This window comes from Physeter macrocephalus, chromosome 11, assembly GCF_002837175.3.
Source record: "Physeter macrocephalus isolate SW-GA chromosome 11, ASM283717v5, whole genome shotgun sequence".
NCBI lineage: Eukaryota > Metazoa > Chordata > Mammalia > Artiodactyla > Physeteridae > Physeter > Physeter macrocephalus.
The window spans coordinates 121,226,186-121,232,771 of NC_041224.1; positions in this window are offsets into that span (position 1 = coordinate 121,226,186).

Sequence of the window (6,586 nt, forward strand, 5' to 3'; positions counted from 1 at the left end):
ACTCACATTATACCTATTCTTGGACCTCATTGAGACTTCTTATCTTTTCACTCTTTCTTTTCCTCCCAGTTAGTCAATTCCCTACCAGATTCACTTCTTTATGTAAAATAAAGCCAAGACTTCATCATGCATAACTTCAATATTTTAGTTGGTAGCACTAGCAAATCCCTTATTCCCTCTTCTTTCATCTGGTGATACTATAACACTGGTTAATTCAAATTTCTAGTTTTTCTTTTCTTATATCTAGGCAGATAACCTCTAGAAAACAAGTCATACAAGAAGGTGGACTGATCATATCACAAATCTATGGTGTCCAACATTTGACTGGTATATCATATTAACTCCCTGTCTGATTAAACTTAAAACAGCTATAATAAACCTTTGACTTCCTTCTCATGTTTCTGCCCCACCAATTTCCTTCTAGTTTCAGTACAAACTGTTGTTTCCAATTTCACATAAAAAATAGCAGTCATTAATAAGAAACTAAGATTTTGGTGTTTCACTGACAAATTTATTTTAATCCACAGCCACATTCCAAACCTGTTCCCGTTATCTGTATTCTGGATCCTGTGCTCATTAGGAAGCGTTCTCTATCCCTACTGGTTCCTTTTTCTCAGCATCTAAATATGGTCAGGTCCCTCCATAATATCTATCTTGCCATTTATAGTCAAGTTCTTTAAAACATTGGCCCACATTTACTGCCTCTAATTCCTTACTTTTCATTCACTCTTCAACTCAACTGAAATATTGCTTCTGCCTATACCCATACCATTTTAGAGAAATTGCTTTTTTGTCATTTTCTTGATAATTGAATATATTTAAATCCTTGTCTCAGGTGATTTGTCACTGACCTAAAATGGTAGTGTTCTTTACAATTCTCTTCTTGGCTGACTCCTCATTCTGTCCACTTTCCCTAGGTAACTCATTGTCTTTCATAGCTTCAACTGTTAGATATATACTAGAAGTTTACAAATATATATCTCCTTTCCTCTGAGCTACAGTCTACATATCAATCTGTCTACTAGACAACTTTTCTTGAAAAGATGAACATACAAGGACTTTCATGTTCAAATGAAACATACAATCTTCTCTCTAGATCAATTATTTTTAATATTTCCTATAACTAGATTACTAGTTAACTGAGTGATCGGATTAATAAAATCCTGTTTCCTTCATGTGGTCTTGAAAACTAGAACCCACACTCCTCTCTATTCTCTGAACTCTTTTTGTAATAGAGTATTAATGTTCTTCAAATTACAGTGACTATCATTCAATCCAGGATTTGATCATTTATTATTTCTAAATAATATTATTATATGTATATACATAATATTATTTTATAAATGCTTTATATGTTGAAATCTTGACTCTCCACTAAAGCAGCAAACTCCTCAAATTTAGGAACAATATCTAAAATTATATCTTTATTTTCTGTATAATTAGGTATTAAGTAAGTGCCTAAGATGTATTTTCATATAAAAAATGAAATGGGGCTTCCCTGGTGGCACAGTGGTTGGGAGTCCGCCTGCCGATGCAGGGGGCACGGGTTCGTGCCCTGGTCTGGGAGGATCCCATGTGCCACGGAGCGGCTGGGCCCGTGAGCCATGGCCGCTGAGCCTGCACATCCGGAGCCTGTCCTCCGCAGAGGGAGAGGCCACAGCAGTGAGAGGCCCGCGTACCACAAAAAAAAAAAAAAAAAAAAAAAAAAAAAATGAAATGATGTATTAATGGCTCAAAGAAGATAAGCAATGAGCTTGGATAAATCAAGTAAATCTGTTCCTGGACAACTTCATCTGTCACTGAGATACTGGTTTCTAATAAGTGAATCAAAACTTATTTATTCACTGATGCATTCTTTCTTTGTTTATTTTTTATTTTTATTTTTTTTAACATCTTTATTGGAGTATGGAGAAAAGATGAACATAAAGGATAAGCAGATGATAAATGTCAGCAGAGAAATTGAAACTCTAAAGAATTCAATTTCTAGAATTTACAAGCGTATATCTCAAATGAAAAATTTACTGGATTGGCTTAATAAGAAATTGGAGACTGTAAAGAATAGGTCATTGAACTTGAAGACAGATCATAAAAATTATCCAATACGAAAAATGTAGAGAGAAAAGACTTGCAATTAAATTAACAGGGTCTTAGGGACCTGTGGGACAAGAGCAAGCTATCTAACAAATGTGTAACTGGAGTCCCAGAAGGAAAGGAGAAAGTTAATAGAGCAGAAACAATACATGAATAATGACCATAAATTTCCAAAACTTGGTAAAAACATTGACTTACAGATCCCAAAACTTAGGAAACCTCAAGTAGAATAAACATAAAGCTAACCATACCCTGGCACATCCTAATCAAACTGCTGAAAAAGAGAAAATATTAAAAGTAGTCAGAAAAAATACACATTACATACAGGCAGACACAGATAAAAATGATGGCTGAGAAATCAGAAAAATGCAGACCAAGAGAAAGTAGAATAATATCTTTAAAAAGCTGAAAGGAAAAAAGAAAGAAAGAAAAAAACATTAAACAGGATTCTACACACGGTAGAAATGTCCTTCACAATGAGAGTAAAAGACATTTTCAGAGGACTGAAAACAACAAATTTCATCTCAGCACACCTGCACTATAAGAAATGCTAAGGCTAATGGGAAGTGATACCATATGGAACCATGAATCAATAAGAAGGAATGAAGAGCACTAAAAATGGTACATACGTGGATCCATATAAATAGTTATCTTTCTCTCCTCTTAATTTCTTTAAAAGATTATTAACTGCTCAAAATAAAAATAAATGTATGTGGTCAAATTTATATGATATGAAGAAGTAAAATATATGGTAACAATTGCACAAAGAACTGTGGAATAAATGGAATTGTACTCTGATAGGATTCTCACGTATTACATGAAGTGGGACAATATTAGCTGTAAGAACACTGTATTAAGTTGTGAATGCATAGTCTTTAGTGAAATAACTAAAAATCAGTAATACAAAGAGCTTCATTAAGAGTCACATCTCAGACCTAACAAATCTGCCTCGAGATTGTCTTGAAGATACTCTCTGGCAGGTCAAATCAGAGTGCCTTAATGAAGTGATCAGGTTGAACCGGGTACCATGATGGTAGTGCTTTATCATGAAATAGCTGATACGGCTTCCTGGCCTCAGATTGTGTATGGCTTCCCATACAAAAATGGTTGTAACTTTCTTATTTATTTCTGCTAACTGCCATTCTTTTTGCTTCCTGAGAGTGAGAACCATGTCCAAAATAACTTAGAATGAAAAAGTGTCTCTTCTTTGAAGAAAAAGAAAAAGAATTATTGACAATTTCTTTAATCCTTACATTATGTTCTGTGGGAAAACCAAAAAAGTGACCCTAGATGGAGATTGAATAATAGACTTAATGGTATGTTCTAGGTAACTACATGGATTTAACACTATTGTTAGCGTAAGAAAAATTAGGGGAATGGTAATCCTTTCTCCTTCTACTGTGATTTTTCTAATACCTTGAAATATTTTATACTCTGATTGCATAAGGGTATTTTATATTCTTTATAGCTATTTTTAATAACGGCAAGGTTCACCTTCTGAAGTGCTGTGCTTGTTGACAGAATTCAAGCCTGGGACTTATAATATCAAAAGAAGTTCTGATATCTCCATTTAACTCTAGCTTTTTATTCATATTCTTTTATGTTTTCTTTTCCAGCCATTCTTTCATTTTTCCAGTGGTAATGAGAGAAATGATTGGTTAGAATAAGTTTGTTAGTCAAACAAGTAAGCTGACATGTGCCTTTGAGAGCAGTTTTAATCTTCCTTTGTGCTGAGGTAAATCAGATGCCTGTGAAGCCACGAAACGTTTTACAAATTCATTCATTTTCTCTCCTAGTAAAATATGCACTGGTTTAGGCATCAAGACCACACTGTAGAGAACTGTGTCCTTCTGAAGTCAAATAAATCCTTGAATGCTTTGTTATTCAAGGAGTAGAGCAGGGATGCTTTAAAGCAATATTCTTCTGGAGACTTTCCCACTGATAAAAGGAAAACTTTTGCTCATTTGCAGGAACAAGAGAAGTTGAAAGATTCATGTTCCTCAAAAAGAATAAGTAAAATCACATTTCACAGACCAAGGCATTTGAGGTTATTACATTGTACAGATCCACATCAAATACAGAGGGACGCATTTACTCTTTTGTTCATCCAACATGAAGACATTGCATATTGCCTGGATTCTGACCTCAAGGGTCTTACCTCCATTGTAGGAGACATACACATCTACAAATACTAATAATACAATGTGAAAAATCAATCATTAGTATAATCCCCTGTATACTAGAGAATTTAACCTTGCCAAAAGGGAGATCTGGCCTTTGCCCTTGGTTGGCTTCTGGAGGTGTTCTCTAAACCCTTGGAATATCATGCCAGGTAAGAGTGTCTTTACCTGCTGGCAAGTCAGATAAATAGCACTGGCGTTTCGGGTGGAAGCTTTGGGTCACACAGTATTAGCTTGATTTCCTGAGGGGCTGGAGCTGGAGATCAGCCACTGATCAGTCAACTAAGCTTAAGTGATAAAGCCCCCATAAAAACTCTGGACACCAAGGCTTGAGTGAATGTCCCTGGCTGGCAACGTTCCATGCTATCATCAGATATCAGTACTGGGAAAGTAAAGCTGTCCATGACTGAATGGGGAGAAAACAACTGGAAGCTCCAAGCTTGGTACTTTCCTGGATTTTGCCCTAGATACTTCTTCCCTAGGTTGATTTTAATCTGTATCCTTGTAATAAACCATAATTGTGATGATAACAGCTTTCAGTAAGTTCTGTGAGTCTTCTGGTGAATTATCAAAACTGAGGGTGGTTTTGGGAACTCCCTGAACTTGCAATTGGTCTCAGAAGTGAGGATGGTCTTGTGGACTGTGTTCCCTCTAATACCACATCCCCTATATCCTCAATGTCTTCTGAGATCTTCACCCTGCTATGACTTAAACCTGGCTTTCTTCTAAGAACACTTCTTCTTCTGGAGACTTCTCAAATAGTGGCTGTTTCTCTCCCACTTTAATGTCTGGACATAGAGGTAGGATAGGTGCTCTCCATTCTCCTCATTGCCATTATGGACCATTCTCCTAGCTGCTTCAAGAAAACCTCCACTTTGAATCTCATGCTGTCACTTTCTGCCACCCACTACCCTTCAATGTTACAATCATTTACTTCCCCATGCCCTAGATTACCCTCCCCTCATACTACAGTTGACCCTTGAACAATGCAGGGGTTAGGGGCACTAGCCCTCCTTGCAGTCAAAAATCCAGTATAACTAATAGTCGGCCCTCTGTTTACATGGTTCCTCCATGGTCCCAGTTACATATCCAAGGATTCAACCAACTGCAGATCCTCTAGAACTGTAGTTTTTACTATTGAAAAAAAAAATCCCAGTATAAGTGGACCTGTGCAGTTCAAACCTGTGTTGTTCAAGTGTCAGCTGTAATTACTTTACCTGTTTGGTGAATGTGTGACTTTCGTTAGAGAAGTAGCAACCTGAACAAAATCCAGACCCCGATCTGCACCAGTCAAGACCCCTGTCCAATCCAGGTTCTTCCCACCCTGAGTTGATGCTTCCATAGATCTAAGGCCTATTTTCTCTAATGTGATTTTTATTGGGTTCTTTGAGGTAGTTTGATCACACAACACACCAAAGTTTTGGTTTTATATAACTCTGCATTCTTTTTGACTCCTTAGTCATTTCATGAGATATATCAGTGGTCAAAGACCATTCCTAGGAATATATTTACAACCCATTCATTTTTTTGGTTACACTTCAAACAGTTATTAAACCCTGCTATGTGCCCAGGAATGTGATTTTTTTACTTAAGATTCAAAGATAAAAGAAATTATACTTCCGTAAAATCACTGCCCAATCCGGGGCAGGGCAGGAACTTAAATATACATTGTAGCACAAAGTGATACTAAAGCTATCGGACTAAAGCTATTGGAGCACAAAGGAGGGAGTTCTGACCGAATCTGTTGGTGGTGGGGAAGTCAAAATCCCATGCAGAGTCACTGTGGGAAATGAAGGAAGGTTAAGGCTGTTGCCTTTGACTTTGAAAGAACACTTAGTGCTATCAATTGGAGCACACCCAAAGGAGATGAACCTAAAAGCGGGGAAGGAGTGAAATCATGTTAGTCAAAGAAAATGGAGCCTTAAGCCTGAGAAAGAGAATTGGTGTGGAAATGATAGTTGGGTTCAAATGTGGGAAGTGCTGTCTTTCAGGAAGATGAATGCGATTCTTAGCAGCCCCAGACTGCAAAATTTAGAAATTATCAGAAGTATCAGATTTCAAATCATCTGGAGAAGTTTTGTCTCCCTTGGAGTGTCCTAAAGTGCAACGACTGCTTCAGGAGGTAATGAGACCTCTGTCACTGGAGAGGCTCAGGGATGGTTTGGACATGTCTTTCAAGGGACGTTGTAAGGAGGATCAACTGATCATTTAGTGATTGGACTAGATGGCTCTTATAGAAGCTTCTGTTTCTGAGGTTCTACACTTCTGTGCCTCTCTTGGCTGTCTGTCATCTGGCACAACCCAGGAAGTAAATG